A 21042-nucleotide genomic window follows, 5' to 3' on the forward strand; every position below is an offset into this window, starting at 1 on the left:
ATGCATCATGTTATGGAGCAAGGCAGTCGCTGCTCTTTGGTAAGTAGCACCCGCGTTTTTCAACCCGAATGGCATTAGCGTGTAGCAGTAAGTACCCCATGGTGTTATGAAGGTTGTTTTCTCCATGTCTTCTTCCGCCATGAGAATTTGATTATAGCCCGCGTATCCATCCATGAACGAGAGAAGTGCATGATTCGCTGCGTATCCATCCTTTGGACTTGCCTTATTTAGATCTCGATAGTCGACACACATTCTTACTCTTCCATCTTTCTTCGGAACTGGGACGACGTTGGCGACCCATTTAGGGTATTTGGATACCTTGATAAAACCTACAGTTATTTGTTTTTGAACTTCTTCTGCTACGCCGGGTTTCATTCGATGTAACTTTTGTTTAACAGGTTTCATTCCTGGGATTAGCGGTATGGTGTGTTGAGCTATTTCTCTATTAATGCCTGTCATATCTTCATATGACCAAGCGAATACATTGATGAATTCTTTAAGCAAGTTACTTAAATCGGTTCTTTCTTGTTTATTAAGTGTTAATCCGATTTTAACTTCTCTTTTATTGGTTGAATCAGTTGAGATATCAACCGTCTCTGTTTCCTCAATTATCGGTGTTTTCTTTTCAAGTGTTTCCATTGCTTTAATAAGTTCTTTTTCATTTTCATTGTTAGTTAAGCAATGCTCGTCATCTTGGGTTAAAGAAGAACACAAGGAGTAACGAGAAGAAGACATATTATTAAATTCAGAGATCATTACATCAAAGAGGGATATGTCCTCAGGGACTTGATCGCTAACTATTCTAGGGGAAAAGATTGAAGGAGGGGGTGCTACAACTAAAGACTTAGATGACTCTATAGGAAGAGACTCTGACTCAGACGACTCTTCAAACATCGGTCCTTGCCCCGTTGTGATAGAGATTTTCCTTCCGCTTGCAGTAGTCACCTTGACGGTCTTGCACCACCCTTGTAGTGATCCTTCTGTTGGAGTGATGAGCTTTGAGGGATCAAAGCTTTCGCTTTGTAGGACCGTTTGGATGAGCGAGGAGTTATCTTCTTTGTATGTTGGCTCATCTTTTTCTCGCCCAAATAGTAATCCCATGACATTAAAGTCAAAGCATGGGGGTGCTTTCTCCTTGTGGACAGGAGTTGGGATTTAATCTATGAAGTAGCAATCTAGGAAAATCTCAAATCCCGGTTGCCTTATGCCATTTACGACAAACGGTTCGAGAAATTCGTAGCATGGATAGTCCTCTCCTTCTTTTATGAATTGTCCATTAAGGGTAAGAGGATACTGATCCATTGGGATTGCTTTCTTTTGAATGCGAGCGTCCTTACGTGCTTTGGAATTTTCCTGGGCTCGCTTGAGATCTTCCTGAGTCGGTTCGAAACCAAGTCCGAAAGTGTCTAATTTAGGGAGGCCAGGTGATTCTAGCGGTTTTTCTATTCCATTCTTCTTTCCTAGAGTCATCCCAGGAAAATGTCCTTGTTTCTTTAGAATAGCGTTCACTATCATTGTTGGAGTGGGGGTCATGGCAGGGAGGGGTCCTTTCATCCTCCTCGATTAAGGAGACCTCTTCATTAAAGCCCCACAAATCTTCATCATTATCATCGTGCTCCACATTAATTATTGGATTTTCTATAGCTTTATTTATTTTTATTTTATCCATTGGGATTGTTATTTTATTTTACTTTATTTGCATGTATAGTTGTATTTAATTTTGTTAGTTTTAGTTTATTTTCGTATTTATTTATTTTTGGTTTGTGTTTTGTTTCTATTTATTTTCATTTTATTTGATTTTATATTTTTCCCGATTCTCCCTTGTGTATATTTTGTTTTGTAGGATCGTGTTCGGAGGTCCGAGGTTGAGTCAAATGTGCAATGCCTCTCGCTCCACGTAATTGCTGCTCATCTTGCTGCACCTTGCCCTTCATATCCTCCACCCCACCATATCTTATCCTACACCACACTTCTCCCCAGCTCCTGCAACCTACAACATCCAACAGCCCCTGCTTCGCCATTCACTAATTAACCATTGTTGCTCCCTCTCCTTCACTCACACAACCGCAACCTCCTATTTTCCTCCACCAACAGCAGCCGCAACAGCGCACACCAAGGACCTCCATCTCACCACCATTAGAAATCAGCAGCCACGATTTCTCCCTCACCTCCAGCTCCCACGCATCTGACCACCAACGCGCAACCCCACAACCACCAACGCTGCAACCCAATACACAACCACAGCAACCCTTCGAACCCAACAACCAGAACCCCCTGCTGCCACCAGTCCACCACAATTACTCACCCGATTCCGCAATTGCAACCACCAACACCCCAATTATCCCCTGCTCCCTCGCCACCACAATCAACCATAGCACCACCATTCTCACGCACATAAACCAGCAACAATTAAGAACCAATTCGCACAAGCAACGGCAAAAAATCAGAGCAATTAGCGAATTAATCAAGTTCGAGCAAACCAATAAGAGTTCGGTCGAAGTGCGAGTCAGAAACTTTGGAGGTTTTGTTATTCGAAGAGGAGAGGTCGAACACAGCCATGGTTCGACCGAACCAACCCTGTAGTTCGGTCGAACCAACCATCGGTTCGATCGAACCACTCCACGAGCTTCACACGTGGTTATTAATGAAGATCAACCGGTCCAATAATGACGATGATGATGCAATTGTTGTTTATAGCCATTGATTTGGAGCATTGATTATGATCGATGGTGGTGATTCAATGATGATTATTGATGAACGGTGGTGTTCGAATGCGAAGGAGGAAGAAAGAAGAGGGTCTGATTTGATTTTTTTTTATTTTCCTTTTGTTTTATTTTTACTTCTTTTCTTTTCCTTTTCTTATTTCTTTTCTCTTGTATTTCTTTTCCCTTTTATTTTCTTTTTATTTCCTTCTCTTTTTCTCTTTTTCTATTTTTCCTAGTTTTATTAAGTTAGTATAAATACCCAATTTTGGGGGTGATTAGAAACAACATTCAATAACTATCTATTTTACTCTCTAATTAGTTTTAGGTTAGGATTAGTCTTCATGGGTAGAGAGAGAAAGTGTGATTTTCTTCATTGATGAAATTGGATTTTGAAGAAGGAGCTTGTTCAATCCTTTGTAGACCTTCATCTTCAATTAATGAGCAATCTCTTACTCTTTCTCTTTACCTTTGTTTTTTATTTTGCTTATTTGCTTTGATTTTTCTTCTTTTCTTATTAATCATGTTGATGCTTATTGATTTGATGATTGATATTGTTTTCAATATGATTTGTGAGTAGTCACCTAGCCAAAGGTGTGGGGATGGTGTAGTTGCTAATTGTTCATGCTTATAATGTTGGGGTTATGTTAATGGTGATTAAAGTCTTTGCATGCTTGATATTCTTTGGTCTTCTTGCAAGTGCACGTTGTTAGTTGATCAATGATGAGTCTTTGCTAACAAGTAACGGAAGTTGACTTAGTTAAGGTTCATTACTATCGATTGTTATTTAATAGTACCTCCTAGTATATGGTTCTAATGTGGAAACATAGAGGCTATGTTAGGAGAAGCCAATTGACCCCGGAAGGCAGCTAGATTGGACCCTTTACTTCGATATTCATGCATGTTTAGTTTACCATTGATATGCAACTTTGTTATTGCATGATCAAGCGTCAACTTCACCTACCCATTTCCCTTGGTGCCTTAATGTTTTATTTCTTGTTTTAGCATATTTAGACTTAGTTTATTTATCTCCTATTTCGGACTAGCCGATAACATTTGGTGGTGTTTATTCGTTCTCTGTGGTTCGACCCCTATGCTTGCCTTATACTCGTATTAGGTTTGTTTAGGTTGCATAAATTGTATTTGATCTAGGGATAGACAATTGACGACGCGTTTATTCCCTTGTCAAATTGTGATCTAGGGATAGACAATTGACGGCGCGTTTATTCCCTTGTCAAATTGGCGCCCTTGCCGGGGAACGGCTTCCATTACCGTTATGTTGTCTTATTAAGACTAGTCCATTGTTTATAATTTATTTGTGTTGCTTTATTTGAAAAAATTGCTTATATTTCTATTCCTCAATTTGATAATGAACTGTTTTGGGTGTATTTCAATAGACTTGAGGATTTTCTAGATGGTGTTAAAGGTTTAACCAAGGGTGATTATTGTGAAATCGTTAATTTGGGATTAAATGAGAATTTTAGAGGAGTAGTTGATAATATGTTAAATGGTAAATTTCAAGACATGTCTTCGGATGAAGCTTGGGATTTCTATTCATGGTTAGCTAGGGATAATTATGATTGGGAGAGGGCCGATCATGAGACTTATGTTCGGGATTCTCATGCTTTTAATGTTGATGCTAATTGTCATGATTTGTCTAATATGAATTCCCATGATGTGCTTGATGCTCCCCATAGTGACCATGTAATGCATGATTTCAACTCCCCTCCCTATATAGCTCAATGTAATGAGGTACATTCTAATGATGATGAAGTGCATGTTCTTTCTCATATTGCATCCGATTTTTGCATGAATTCTAAAGGTGTGCCCCATAGTCCCCTAGATGATTCCAATGAGCAAGCTTTTGACTCGTCTATCCATGATGATTTGGACTCATTTGAGATTATGGCCTAAATAATTCTTGAGTTTCAAACGGTAGCCCATAACCTTATGAGTGAGTTCATTGATAAGGCTTCATTAGAAAGAGATGAGTTTGAGAGAAATTTGCCCCCATTCACTCTTGATTTTGAGATGGTAGGCCATGAGAAATTTAAGGGAGATGGTGTTCAAGGTTGTGAAGAGGAGGTTGAGATTGAATCATTTGGAGTTTTTGAGCTTGAGGAAGATGTAGAACATGAGGGTTCTTCATTTGAGGATTCCATTATTGATTTTCATTCCCTCATTAGTGATGTGAGATCTCGTGATGAGGGATTAGCTACCCCTTTTTCCCTTTCTCATACACCTTTTTCCCTTTCTCATACACCTTTTTTCCAAAGGTTTAACCATATCTCCTACTATCCTATGTTCCTCCCTTCTTTTCTCAAAGAACCTCTTAGGGATCCTCTTCCTATTCATGCTTCCGAAGCCCCTAACTCTTTCATTGTTGATGAGGAAAAGAGTTATAATGCCAACCGAAAAGATTTTTGTGAGGATTTTTCTTTTTCTTCTTATTTTCTTGATTTTTCTTTTGATTCTTTTACTTTTTCTTTTCTCCCTTCTCTCAAGCATAAAGTCTCCTTGTACTTTATGTTTGCTTTTCATATGAGCATCGCGTATGCTCTATTTCTTGATATGTTTTCCGGTGCATATGACAAGCTTTTGCGTTCTTTGTCGGGTTATTTACTAGATTGGTCATGCTTGGACGTTAAGCAAGCCTTTCTCGGAAAGTAACCCGTGTTTTATTGCTTTCTTTTTCTTTCTTTTGTGTTTCTCATTTTTGTTTACTCTCTTGTCTATGTGTATAGGTACTCGATGCATATACTCATGTGCAAGGATTTTGGATTTATCTCCTTGAGAAGAAGCACACCGACGATTGCTTGCATTTGGAAAAGCAATAAAGACGAGGAATTAAATGAAATTGTGGACAATGAGCTCAATTGCGGGTTTCAACACCCACCTCACATTTGGTTTACTCTTTCCTTCTTCCCTCATCTTGGATTTGCTTTCTTAATTGCATTTGGATTGAATGAATATGATTTGTTGTGTGAATGTGTTTTCTTTCTTCCCCTCCCACCCACCCTTTGTGCCTTTATTTTGAGCATTGAGGACAATGCTCCATTCTAGCTTGGGGGAGTAGCTATTCGCTAGCTTGGGGGGGTTATCTATATCTCTTGGTGGTTTCTTAATCCATAGTCTCATGATTGCTTGATTTATTTCTCTCATACTTGCCAAAGTCTATTATTGAGATTGGTTTTCTATGTTTGGATGGCCATGAGCGCCTTATTGAGTTGACTTTTTGTATTTGTGGCTTTGATTGATCATGCTTTCATCTTGCACAATTGTATATGCACTCTTGAGTATTGTTGGTTTTGTGTATATTTGTGTGTATAGTGTCTTTCCATGGCATTCAAGGCAAGTTTCAAAATGTTTTATTTTAAACTTGGACATAATTGGGCTTTAGCACCTAGAATACCCTCTTTGCTAGTTGTTAGAGGTTTTCATGCACTTGAATGTCGAGGTTGGTTGACACATATAGCATTGCCAAGGTAGTAGAACTTAAGGGCTTTGAGACCTTAGTTCACTTGGTTTGTGGTAAGATGGTTGTCGCTCTCTAGCTAGTTGAAGCTTTAAAGGTGATTTTTGCTACTCCACTACCGTCATTTTTGTGAGGATATGTCTATTTTGTTCCAGCCTTCTACATTTCTTGCATGTGTGGCGTTTGGATCCTTGGCATTGCTAGCTTATATCGAGAATTTGGCTTAATCTACCCAAGATCGAGATCGAACCAACCTAGGGGAAGATGAAGGCAATTAGGATTTTTGCTTTGTTTTATTATTTTCTATTCTTTTATTTTTCTTTTGCATTTGCTCATTTAGTAACCCAACTGGAGCCATTTTCCCTTCTTTGGCATAACCACAATACAAACCAATGGACCTTTGCTTTATTTTCACCTTTATTAGTTTTTGTGAAGCATTCTTGGGAATTGATTTGTATTTTTGGTCTATGAAAGTGAGAAAAAGAATGAAAAAGAAGTGAAAAACTCAAATTTTGGTACTTGTGATTATATTTGTTATGTTGAATGGTTTGAGTAAATGAGAAGAAAATAAAGGAAATGAAAAAAAAAGCCACTCAAAGTTAGAAGAGGCGAGAGCAAAGAATAAAAAGAAATGAAAAAAAAAAGAAGAAAATATTGAGAAAATACAAAAATATTTGTTGTTTGGTTGAAAAAGAATAAGCTTGGGGATGGAGTTGCTAGAATTTTTGATTTGAAAGTTGGTAGTTTATTGAGTTTGAATTGAGGAATGATAAACCTTGCTTCACTTCTAAGTTTACCACCAATTTCCAAATTTAGTTCCACACCTTTTACCCTAGCCTAAACGTTTCAACCCTTTTAAGACCTTTTGACCTTAGTCAGGTTTAGTTACTACCGATGGAGGGTAATCAAGCCAAGCCTATTGAGCGAGCTAACAATGCCAAGATGTCGGGTAGCCTAAATGTTTTTCATTGATTATTTCTTCCGATTCCTTCGAGGAATCTCGAGATATCACCTTAAAAGTGGATGAAAAATTAGTGAGGACGCGGAAGTTTGGTTGGAGATAAGGAGGAGTGTAAGTCCCTCTAAGTTCTTTACCCTTTGCATGCTTTATGTTTGTACCAACCTTAGCTATTCTTTTGCTTGACTACCTTTAATGTCTATAAAGTATTGTATTCTTGTGCAATTAGCCCATTGTTTGTGTTTGATTTGAAATATCAAAACTCGAGTTTTCTTGATTTCACCTTTGCCTTGAATGTTGTGTGTTTCCAAGAGTTGTGGTTTAAACCTCTTAGGAAACCCTCACGAGAGCTTACTCGTCCTCTTTGGCGACATAGGGATTTAAAGGGCTTGATGCATACGCTAAATGCATCCGTGATTCCTACGACAGTGAGTTAGTGTACATTCTTTCTCTTTGTTTCTATTTTTGTTTCTTTTGCTTTAAATAATTCCATCTTGTTCTCTTTTGCCTTAGCTTTGCTCGAGGATGAGCAAAGGTTTAGCTTGGGGGAATTTGATGAGTGACATTCATGTCACTCTTAGGGAGTAGTTTTAGAGTTATTTCCATGTTTATTTTCCCTTATTTTCCCTTTTATTATCTTGTTTTATTTTTAATAAAGTTTCTAGTTTATTTCTTAGTTTTAGTGTGTTTTAATTTTATTTCTTTATTTAATTGGTTTCTAGTTTATTTTCGTATTTTATTTGCTTTTGATTTATTTTATTTTGTTCCTTCTATGTGTTACTTTGATAGTTTTAATAACCTTTATGCTTATTTTGTTATTTTATTTTACTTTATTTGCTTGTATAGTTGTATTTAATTTTGTTAGTTTTAGTTTATTTTCGTAATTATTTATTTTTGGTTTGTGTTTTGTTTCTCTTTATTTTCATTTTATTTCATTTTATATTTTTCCCGATTCTCCCTTGTGTATATTTTGTTTTGTAGGATCGTGTTCGGAGGTCCGAGGTTCGAGTAAAATGTGCAATGCCTCTCGCTCCACGTAATTGCTGCTCATCTTGCTGCACCTTGCCCTTCATATCCTCCACCCCACCATATCCTATCCTACACCACACTTCTCCCCAGCTCCTGCAACCTGCAACATCCAACAGCCCCTGCTTCGCCATTCACTAATTAACCATTGCTGCTCCCTCTCCTTCACTCACACAACCGCAACCTCCTATTTTCCACCACCAACAGCAGCCGCAACAGCGCACACCAAGGACCTCCATCTCACCACCATTAGAAATCAACTAGGGAGATCACTCGTAAGGAAGTTAGCTAACCCCTAAGGAGTGGTGTCAGAATCTATCCTTATCTTATCCAAGGCATTCATTACTGCCAACCTATGTTCTCGAGATGATGCTAGGGGTGTAAATGAGCCGAGCCGAGCCGAGTACTACCTTGTTCATGTTCAAGCTCATTTAATTTAGCCGAGCCCGAGCACGAGTCCAAACTTTCAAGCGAGCTCAAAAATCTGTTCAAGCTCGGCTCATTTAGTAAACTATATGTTCGCGAACAGTTCGTGAACGGCTCGTTTATTAAACGAGTATTTTTCATAAATGAGCAATTTTTTTAAACGAGCTTAATAATAAACGAGCTTTGTACTTTTGACATTCGAAAATCTTAAAATTAGCATAAAAATGAAATCCTAATTTTAATCATAAAAATTAAATTAACAATTTTAACATCAATAATTAATAAAAAAAAGTTATTAATGATCAATTTATATGATCAAGCTATATTTCACTTAAAAACACTTTGCGTCTTTGAGATGACGCATCTTATTGACTTTTGCTTGTGACTTTCTACTTCCTTGTCTTCTTGTTCTCTTATGGTTTAATTTGGAGAAAAATACATGCACAGTAAGAGAAACAAAAAGGATAGATGTTAGTATACAACATCTTTTAGTTAGTTAGAAACTAATATATAATACTCAGTAGTATAAAACATCATTTAGTTAGAGGGAAAGAGAGTGGTGTAGGATAAGAGGTGACAACAATCAACAGCTAGCAAAGAAATGTGTATACTTTGACTCGTCCTCGAGCTCCAAACTCACTTGACATGAAACCCGAACACCTACACACAAAACTGAGAAAAGAATTTGGACAAAGAATAAAATAAAATGAAAATAAATAAAATAAAATGAAAATAAATAAAGTAAACTAAAATAAAAGACGACACAAAACTAAAACTAAAAATAATTAAAACTACGCAAGCAAATAAAATAAAATAAAATAAAATAAGAGATAAACTTAATACTAATAAAATCATGAAAAGAACTAAAACATGCCAAAATAACGAAATAAACCAGAAGCGTTATTAAAGAGAAAACAAGAGAATAAAAGAAAAAAATACGAGAAAACAAGAATGAAAATAACCTAAACACTACCCCTAGTGGTGACATAAAGGTCACTCATCAATTATTATTTGAGGTTTGATTTAACAAAGGTTAGTTCTAGAGTACAATGTGTAATGTAGTTTTAGTCTACATTACTTAATTGAGATTGTAATGTTGATTATCCTATTATACTCTGTATTCTGATATGCGGTGATTACTTAGCTTTTTGCTGACGTGTGTTTTTTTGTTATGCTACTTGTATTTTCGGCCACCTATTTTTCTTAAGGTGGCCCTGTGACGATCTATTTTGGAATTTGTCCTTAATGGTGAGTAGTCAAGATTTTTTAAGCAGGTTAAGCAAATGATCGTATCTAAAGGAGCTCAAGTGTTTCGATTGGTATGCTATAATGAGTTTATAAAGTTGTATAAATAGCTCACCTAGTTTATTGGGTTATAATTATTGGGATTTTGTAAGCCTTAACACTGGACAGGTTGTCGAGTGTGGCAGTAATACCACTGATTTAGGTGTATGCTTCCGCAATTATATTCAAAGTTTGTTTATTTTTCCTTTAAATCTTGTTTATCATTTATAGTAAATCAGGGGTGTTACACAGACTGTGTTGGTAATCAAACATAACATAGGAGATAATTCTAATATATTATAAGATAGTCATAAATTTAAAACTCACCTTCTTTCAAATGCAATGTTTTAACATTATTAATGAGAAGAAAAATATTGTATCTTCAAGCCCGAAGGACTCTTATGTGAGGGAGCGTGATAAATCACAGTTTAAAAATCAATCCTAAACTTCGATCATTAGCCTAATATTCTAGTAGAGTTGGTCTTCTTACACCATAATTGATTTAATTTATATTCTATCACTTTAAACCTCTTAGGAAACCCTCACGAGAGCTTACTCGTCCTCTTTGGCGACATAGGGATTTAAAGGGCTTGATGCATACGCTAAATGCATCCGTGATTCCTACGACAGTGAGTTAGTGTACATTCTTTCTCTTTGTTTCTATTTTTGTTTCTTTTGCTTTAAATAATTCCATCTTGTTCTCTTTTGCCTTAGCTTTGCTCGAGGATGAGCAAAGGTTTAGCTTGGGGGAATTTGATGAGTGACATTCATGTCACTCTTAGGGAGTAGTTTTAGAGTTATTTCCATGTTTATTTTCCCTTATTTTCCCTTTTATTATCTTGTTTTATTTTTAATAATGTTTCTAGTTTATTTCTTAGTTTTAGTGTGTTTTAATTTTATTTCTTTATTTAATTGGTTTCTAGTTTATTTTCGTATTTTATTTGCTTTTGATTTATTTTATTTTGTTCCTTCTATGTGTTACTTTGATAGTTTTAATAACCTTTATGCTTATTTTGTTATTTTATTTTACTTTATTTGCTTGTATAGTTGTATTTAATTTTGTTAGTTTTAGTTTATTTTCGTAATTATTTATTTTTGGTTTGTGTTTTGTTTCTCTTTATTTTCATTTTATTTCATTTTATATTTTTCCCGATTCTCCCTTGTGTATATTTTGTTTTGTAGGATCGTGTTCGGAGGTCCGAGGTTCGAGTAAAATGTGCAATGCCTCTCGCTCCACGTAATTGCTGCTCATCTTGCTGCACCTTGCCCTTCATATCCTCCACCCCACCATATCCTATCCTACACCACACTTCTCCCCAGCTCCTGCAACCTGCAACATCCAACAGCCCCTGCTTCGCCATTCACTAATTAACCATTGCTGCTCCCTCTCCTTCACTCACACAACCGCAACCTCCTATTTTCCACCACCAACAGCAGCCGCAACAGCGCACACCAAGGACCTCCATCTCACCACCATTAGAAATCAACTAGGGAGATCACTCGTAAGGAAGTTAGCTAACCCCTAAGGAGTGGTGTCAGAATCTATCCTTATCTTATCCAAGGCATTCATTACTGCCAACCTATGTTCTCGAGATGATGCTAGGGGTGTAAATGAGCCGAGCCGAGCCGAGTACTACCTTGTTCATGTTCAAGCTCATTTAATTTAGCCGAGCCCGAGCACGAGTCCAAACTTTCAAGCGAGCTCAAAAATCTGTTCAAGCTCGGCTCATTTAGTAAACTATATGTTCGCGAACAGTTCGTGAACGGCTCGTTTATTAAACGAGTATTTTTCATAAATGAGCAATTTTTTTAAACGAGCTTAATAATAAACGAGCTTTGTACTTTTGACATTCGAAAATCTTAAAATTAGCATAAAAATGAAATCCTAATTTTAATCATAAAAATTAAATTAACAATTTTAACATCAATAATTAATAAAAAAAAGTTATTAATGATCAATTTATATGATCAAGCTATATTTCACTTAAAAACACTTTGCGTCTTTGAGATGACGCATCTTATTGACTTTTGCTTGTGATTTTCTACTTCCTTGTCTTCTTGTTCTCTTATGGTTTAATTTGGAGAAAAATACATGCACAGTAAGAGAAACAAAAAGGATAGATGTTAGTATACAACATCTTTTAGTTAGTTAGAAACTAATATATAATACTCAGTAGTATAAAACATCATTTAGTTAGAGGGAAAGAGAGTGGTGTAGGATAAGAGGTGACAACAATCAACAGCTAGCAAAGAAATGTGTATACTTTGACTCGTCCTCGAGCTCCAAACTCACTTGACATGAAACCCGAACACCTACACACAAAACTGAGAAAAGAATTTGGACAAAGAATAAAATAAAATGAAAATAAATAAAATAAAATGAAAATAAATAAAGTAAACTAAAATAAAAGACGACACAAAACTAAAACTAAAAATAATTAAAACTACGCAAGCAAATAAAATAAAATAAAATAAAATAAGAGATAAACTTAATACTAATAAAATCATGAAAAGAACTAAAACATGCCAAAATAACGAAATAAACCAGAAGCGTTATTAAAGAGAAAACAAGAGAATAAAAGAAAAAAATACGAGAAAACAAGAATGAAAATAACCTAAACACTACCCCTAGTGGTGACATAAAGGTCACTCATCAATTATTATTTGAGGTTTGATTTAACAAAGGTTAGTTCTAGAGTACAATGTGTAATGTAGTTTTAGTCTACATTACTTAATTGAGATTGTAATGTTGATTATCCTATTATACTCTGTATTCTGATATGCGGTGATTACTTAGCTTTTTGCTGACGTGTGTTTTTTTGTTATGCTACTTGTATTTTCGGCCACCTATTTTTCTTAAGGTGGCCCTGTGACGATCTATTTTGGAATTTGTCCTTAATGGTGAGTAGTCAAGATTTTTTAAGCAGGTTAAGCAAATGATCGTATCTAAAGGAGCTCAAGTGTTTCGATTGGTATGCTATAATGAGTTTATAAAGTTGTATAAATAGCTCACCTAGTTTATTGGGTTATAATTATTGGGATTTTGTAAGCCTTAACACTGGACAGGTTGTCGAGTGTGGCAGTAATACCACTGATTTAAGTGTATGCTTCCGCAATTATATTCAAAGTTTGTTTATTTTTCCTTTAAATCTTGTTTATCATTTATAGTAAATCAGGGGTGTTACACAGACTGTGTTGGTAATCAAACATAACATAGGAGATAATTCTAATATATTATAAGATAGTCATAAATTTAAAACTCACCTTCTTTCAAATGCAATGTTTTAACATTATTAATGAGAAGAAAAATATTGTATCTTCAAGCCCGAAGGACTCTTATGTGAGGGAGCGTGATAAATCACAGTTTAAAAATCAATCCTAAACTTCGATCATTAGCCTAATATTCTAGTAGAGTTGGTCTTCTTACACCATAATTGATTTAATTTATATTCTATCACTTTGAATTGGTTCTTTACGTGTTTTTTTTTTTGAATAATTATTAGTCGGTTGTGCAAAAAAAAAAAAAAAAAAAACGTGACCGTTTATCATAACCGTTAACCGGCATAATCGACAAATTTAATAGGACAGTTAATCGAATTGTAAAAAATAAATGTTCATGGTTAACCAAACTGTTAAATATAGCGGTTAACGGCTATGGTTGCGTAAACGGTTAACCGATGGTTAACCGTTTTTTTTAGGAAAACATACATATAATTATGTAAGTTTCTTTTAAAAGAATCTTTATCAGTTTGTATTCAACTAATTGGAACTTATTATTGTTTATATTTACTTATGTTTTAAGCTTGGAACAATTAAAAGATCGAGAAATTAAAGTATTGATTTATAATTTTATTAATGGTTAGCAGTTAGCCAGTCACTGTACCGTTAAGAAACGGGTTAACCGTTCCTTGACGGTTACGATTACGGTTCGTGTTTTTTAGTAACCGCTCTAACGATTAACCGTACTGTTAAGACTTAATGGTACTGTAGGGAATATTTCATGCATTACCCCAAACTTGAACCCCACTGTGATCATACACTAAAGTACGGTGGCGTCCAAAGGGAAGGAAGCTAGAGCAAAAGAGTCGCCAACAAGTTTTAGGAACTTGTAAACCGTTCACAGGGTGAAGGTTACACCCCTTAACGTTCCAAGAGATTGTTAACTCCAATAGGTCTGGAACCATGACTGGAAGTTCGGGGATGAAGGTACAAATTCAATCTAAAAGAGACTGAACCTGCCCTAATAATAGGCCTCTACTTTATTCTTTTCGTACTCATGTGCGGTTTCTGACTAACATGCAATCAATAGGTTTACCCTAAACCTGCTTAATCTATGTTGGTTGAATATTAATCACAAACAAAACTATTATTGGCGATCACTTTAATTATAATCAAATTAACCCTAAAAAAGATTATTAATTATCTTATTAAGCGTGATTACAAGTACAAATTTCCTTTAAACATGCATAAAAGGTGTGATCAAACAATAACAATAAATATAAAATATTAAGAAACATAACAATAATAATCATAAATAATTATTATCATAAAATTATAATCATAATCATCATAAATCATGTTAAAGCATAATATCAATAGCACGATCCTAGGCATGATACTAACAAGATTAATAACAAACCCTAGCATGTCACTAAACAATAAAGATCAAATATTTAGCCCTAACATGATACTAACATGCATATTAAGAAAGAAAATAGGAAGCATCGTAGGAATCATAATAAGCATATTTGATATTATAACCTTTTCCCTAAACATGATACTAGGAATCATCGTTATCATTCAAAACATCAAGCATCCTAACATGATACTAGGAATCATAATAACAACCTAGACATGATTTCTATATCATAATAACAATGCAAATAATTAAAGCACTTACTTGGATGCCTCGTACCTCTTTCTAATAACAAAATACACACGTTAGTAACTTCAAGGAAAATAATAAAATCAAAGAATTCAATTAAATAATTGAAATAGAGATTTGGGACCAAACCCTCAGATTTTAAAACCTTTCATGTCTAGGGCGAAGGCAACTTCGAACTTGGCTAGGTGTGTCTAGATCTTGTGAATGTGGAATTTTGTATAAGAAAAGGCTAGTTTATAATAGAGAGATAGAGAATAATGAAGAATTTCTTGATGAGAGTTAGATGAGAAGAATTGAGAATTGATCCTTTAAAACGGAGGTTTTGGGAGGCTATTTATAGAGAAAACCAGTCGGATATGATAAAAAAACAAATTAGAGTTTCGAAAAGAATAAAACACAACGTTGTCGCCAAACACGCACCTGTCGCCAAACGACAAGGCTGTCACCAGACGCTGCGCGTGTCGCCAGACGCCAGGTCTGTCACCAGGCGACAAACATGTCGTATGGTCCCGGCGAGGGTCGATACTAGGTCGTTGAAAATAACCCCTACCCGAGGCCAAACAAAATTTGTAAACACTCAACACACCCCTACACAAGTATAATGGTAAGTTGAGGGTCGAACCCAAAGGAATGGTGGGCGATTATCTATTGTCTGTGGTCAAGCTATTCCGAAATGTAATGATTGGGTGTGAATGTTATGCTAGGACAAAGACGACTAATAAACGAGAAGAAATCAAATGTAATAAACACTAGGGCTAGGATCCACATGCAATCGTAACGGATTCAACTAATTGGGAGGTCAAATTGACTAAGTCAAGCGATGTGAGGGAAGACCAATCATGCAACCAAAAGAGCATATCAAGCTATTCTCCTAGAGGTCTAACTAGCGTCAACTACGATAAACTCTAGCTAGGAAACATCACAAGGCACCTCAATCGTTAAATGCAAGCCACAAATCAATGGTCCGTATCAATGCAAACTTTAATCACATAGTCAACTCCACATTGTCAACTCAACAAATCTAGTGCAACAATCAAAGTTAGCTACTCTTTAATTAATTACACACATGCATATGATCATCAACCAATTTAATCACATAGTCAACCCCAATTAGCTTTAATCCATTACTCATACACGCTTCACCATTACCCTAGCAAGCTATTTACTCACTAGCCATTGAAATCAAGATCATAACAAGGCTAATCAACAAATTCATCATGATCAAATCAAACAAGCTAAAATCAAACACAAATCAATCAATCTTCAATAAAACTTGAACATTATACAAAACAATTGAAATCAAACTAAAGCACAAACTAAAGATTGCATTAAAGAAAGGAAATCCTTACAAACTTGATCAAAAATCAAAGGAAATGGAGACATCTTTAATCATCAACAATCCACCATGAAATTCTCTCTCTATAAATCTAGAGTTTCTCTCTCTAATTTTTTTTTTATCTAAAACTGATTCTAATTCTATTCTAATTCTCCTCTTCTCTAAAAAAATAGAAGGAAAAAATATATATAGGAAAGATACAAAAGAAGAGTTAGTTAGATCGTCCCAAAAGAAACCATGGAAGGCGCGGTCGCATCAGAGGAGAGGCGCGGCCGCGGGAAAAAGGGTACGGAACAGGGGAAACAAGGAAACTAACTATGGAAATCACAAACTAACAAAATAAAGAACAAAACTAAGGAATAACTAAGGAGAAGGGCTATAAAATAGCATGAAAATCATCCTGAAAGAGGCCAAATGAGTGTCATAAATGACACTCATCAAATTCCCCCAAGCTAAACTTTTGCTCATCCTCGAGCAAAACAAAGTAAGAAAGAATAAGGATGAAAAACTTATTCAAAAAGAAAAAGAAAGACACAAGATGAGAATATACACTAAGACTCACTGTCGTAGGAATCACGGTTGTTTTTAGCTACAACAAGCCATTTTAAACCCCTAGATCGCCCTAGAGGACGAGTAATTCTCTCGTAAAGGTATCCTAAGAGTTTACCCATAACTCTCCCCCAACATCCAAGAGGCAAAACCATAGAAAGAAAAGAAAAAGGGAAAAGGGAAAACAAAACCTTTGCGAAATGGACTTACAAAGAGACTACAATGCAAATGAATAAAAAGTTTTCTCAAGTAGTCTAGGTATGCACGTTCCAAGATATCCAAGGTTGATTAAAACATAAGGTATGCTAAGCATAGGAACTAGACATCACAATCCACGTTCATCCCAATCGATCTTACCGCGTTCTCCCCACTAGCCTCAAATCTCCCCTTAGCTAGCATCCCAATGATTCCTCAAAGGAACCAGAAAAAAAGATTTATTTAGGCTATTCGACAATCTTGACTGTGCATCCCCTTTCCATAGGCTATGACCCATGATTCCCTCCCCCGAATAGTGACTCAACTTTTAGGTCGAAAGGGCTTTCCCAAAGGTTGTAACGTAAGGCTTAAAGGGTGAAGGTAGGCTAAAATTTAAAAATTTGGCGATTTTCCTAAATAGTGAAGCAAAGGGTGATCAATCCTCAACATCACGATCAAGAAATCACCAAACAAAAACGACAACACCCCCAAGCTTATTCAAAGCTAAACTCACAAGAATATGTACAAAAAGCGTAATCGCTTCTCCCCCAAGCTTAAATGAAGCATTGTCCTCAATGCTTAGAAGGAGAAAAGAATACATCAAAATGTTTTTGAATTTTTCACTTTTCAAAATTTTATAGTTATTTTTTATTTTTATTATTTTTCTTTGTAAAGATTTGCTTTGTCCTTGCCTTTTTCTAAATTCAGACGTTTTTTTTTTTTTTTTTTTTTTTTTTTTTTTTTTTTTTTTTTTTTTTTTTACAGATTGCACTTATTTGTCCATGCCTTTTATAATGTAGGACGACTTTTACACATACTCATTTATCATTATTCACAAAGAAGATGAAATGACAAGCTTGCATCAATTTAACCACATAACCCAACTATATCACCACAAGATCCATCAAGAATGATCAATTGTTTCACAAAAACAAGAAAAGAAAATGAAGCAAAAGGCCAAAGATATAAAGATGTGGCTTGAAAAGAAGGAAATAGGGTCAAATGGTTGCAAAAAGGCAAATGTAAACCCAAAAACAAATATTAAACAAACTATCCTAAAAATGAAAAAATCACCCCAAAAAAGGTGCCTTTGTCCTCCCTAGATAGCTCGGTATCGGGTTTAAGAATCAGAAATCAAGCTCTATGGATTGGGTTTGCAATAGTCAAGGATCCACGCCGCTCATACAAAATAGGTTGAAGGCTTGAAAAACGATGAACCTCACATGGATGTAGCAAAAACTCACTAGTGGTGTCAAATCGACTATAGGGAGCAACTACCAACATGACACAAACAAGTAGAATCCGGCTTCATGATCCTCCTAGTTCAAACCAACTACCCTAGCATACACCTATCCTAGAGTCAACCAAACATAGTCTCAAACCGTGCATACCTTTACTACCTAGGAAGAAATTCATGCAAAAGACAAAGTCTAATGTACAAAGTCCAATTCATAAGGAAAACAAAAATGAAAAAATAAGCCTCAAAATCAAACCATATACCAAGACAAGAACAAAGTAAAAATAAGGGAAAAGAAAAATAAAAGGAAAAGAAAAGAGAAGGAGAGACATAGATAAAGAAAGAATAGGAAAAATTGAGAAAGGAACTAGAAAGCAAGTTAAACACATATATCCCAATCGACATACAAATGATCGAATGACAACATCGTCAACGATCCCAAACACATTACGTGTTAACAAGCAATCATCCTCGAACCGTTCAACTTCTCCTAAACTAAACCTAATCTATGCATCCATAGAAAATAGAGAGAAAAATTAGAAAGGTCTCACCGGGCTATCCATGCTTAGCATAATAAACAAAGGTGATAGAAAAAACAACCATCGTTGTGTTCCAAAATCGTAAGCATCATCAAAAAGCCATGTGAGAACAAGAAAAGTAAAAGAAGCTATAAACAAAGAAAAAGGTTAGTAACTTCAAAACAAAAGAAAAACTAAAACTAAACAAATCTAAAAAAAACACTAAACAACTGAGTAAAACTAGGCTAACAAAAACCAAAGCAGAAAGTAAAGAAAAACTAAGTAAACAACTAAACAACTAACTAACTAAAAGGTACTAAACTACAAGATTTAGATTCAAAGGGATTTGGATACAAGGGTTTTGGATATAAGGGATCAAGAAACAATCAATATCATCACAAGGGAATCATCACAACAACAATAGCAAAACGAAATCATGGGACTAGCAACAAGCAACAACAAGACTAGAGACCAGGATAAGGAAACCATCATGCAAGAGGCAAATAAAATTCAAGGTATGCAACAAAAACAAATTTTGGCAACCGAGATACAAAGAAGTTCCCCCAAGCTAAACGTGAATACATCTCAACATCCCATCAATACAAATCAAGCACATAAACATAAGGGATGGAGGTAAAAGGCACAAAAGAGAGGGAACTAAGACTCATCATTACCACCACCACTTGGCCCAGCCTCATTAGAATTATTGTTACCCATGTAGTCATCGAAGGTTGGGGGTGACTAAGGAGCCATACCTCCGGTGAATCCCTCGGGCCAACCATAATGCCCCTTGAAGTTATCTTGTTGCCAAGGGCTAAGAGGTGTGAATTGCTCAGGCAAGGTGAGCTCAAATGGATGGTTAGGGTGCACATAGGGGTAATTAGGGTCACCCCTATAGTCACACCGTCTGGGAGCAAGGTAATCGTAGTTACCACGCTCGTCCGGGAAAGAACGGGGCTCGGTACAGGGCTCTAAAGGCCCTTGCCTATAAGGATGCCCATGCAAATGTATAGGACCTTGCTGGGGAGGAAAGTAAGGATAGTTAACCGGGGGAGTGATGCTCCCTCGGTTAACCTCCGCATCATAAAGTTGTTGTTGAATGAACATACCTTGTTGCATTTCGGAAATACCTCGTATTTAGGAGTAGAGGGCCTCAAAATCTTGGTCATACATGCCCTCCAAGCGGATTTGTAACCCACTCATTTGGTTACTAAGGGCCTCCAAGTTGGAGCTAGAAAATTGAGGTTGTTGCGTTTGCCCTTGATATTGTTGTTGTTGACGTTGTTGTTGTTGATGTTGTTCTTCCTCGTCTTCTTCTTCTTCTTCCTCATCGGAGTCAAAGAATGGGCGACGGAAGCTCTTGGGGACATGCCACACATTAGGGGTGTCCGTCCGGTGGAGAGATGTCAAAGATGGGTTGGGAAGGTAGCACCAATGCTTGTTATCCCGAAGCCACTCATGATGCCCCTCCTCAAAATTCTTGGAGATAAATTGAATTTGCCCCAATTGTTTCATATCAAGGTACACGGAGTTGGCATCTCCAACCGGCTTGCAATAAGGCAAATGATGATCAAGGTGGAGGTTGGTCAAGAGCCTAGTGACCATTCCCCCACAAGGAATCTCCCCGGTCTCCCTGTCTTGAAAGGCTACACAATAGGTGGCAAAGATGTACCCCAAGTTCAACCGGCCACGATATTATCCTCTAGTGTCAAACCATAGAATTTTGACTCCAATTTGCTTATTTTTTCCAACTCTTGCTTGGGGAAAACCGAGTACCCCAAAAGACGGTGTACAACTCGAAGACAAGGTTGGTAGACATTGCTAATATTGGCCTCCTTGGTGACAAACTCACCATCTCCGGAGATATCGTCCCACCAAGAATCCTGATCATACTCCTCAAAAATATAAGGCTCTAGATCCAAGATGTCACCATGAGGATCAAAATCTAGAGCGGCATTGAATTGCTCTAAGAAGAGGTCGAAGAAGTTGTTTAAAATTAGGAATTGAACCCTATATTGACCCTCTACGAGAACTATCTTAACCGAAGCAAAGAATTTGAGAGTGGGCTCAACATAGGTGCGGTAGCTACGGGAGATGAATGTGCCCATTCATAGGTTGATCAACAACTCCCTTACATCCTCATCAATTCTCAATGCGGACATGTCGGATTGGAAGTAGTGTCTTTTGGGTTTAAGGGAGCGGTTTTCTTTTAAATTATGGTACCGGTTCTTGTTTTTTTTATCGTGGAATTTTCTTTTGGGTGGTGGAGTAGGGTTGCGTGTTTGGGAGGTGGATGTGCTTGGGGTAGGTTCACCAGTGGAGGCGTTTGTTTTGCGTTTCTTAATAAGGTTTTTGAGGACTCTCGACATGATGAATTTCAAGTGCAAGGATCACACAAAACCAATCACAAAATTCCCGCAACAATCCGCAAAATCACCAACCAAGAACTTC

Source organism: Chenopodium album, chromosome 2 (genome assembly GCF_948465745.1).
Source record: "Chenopodium album chromosome 2, dcCheAlbu1.1, whole genome shotgun sequence".
Classification (NCBI taxonomy): domain Eukaryota; kingdom Viridiplantae; phylum Streptophyta; class Magnoliopsida; order Caryophyllales; family Amaranthaceae; genus Chenopodium; species Chenopodium album.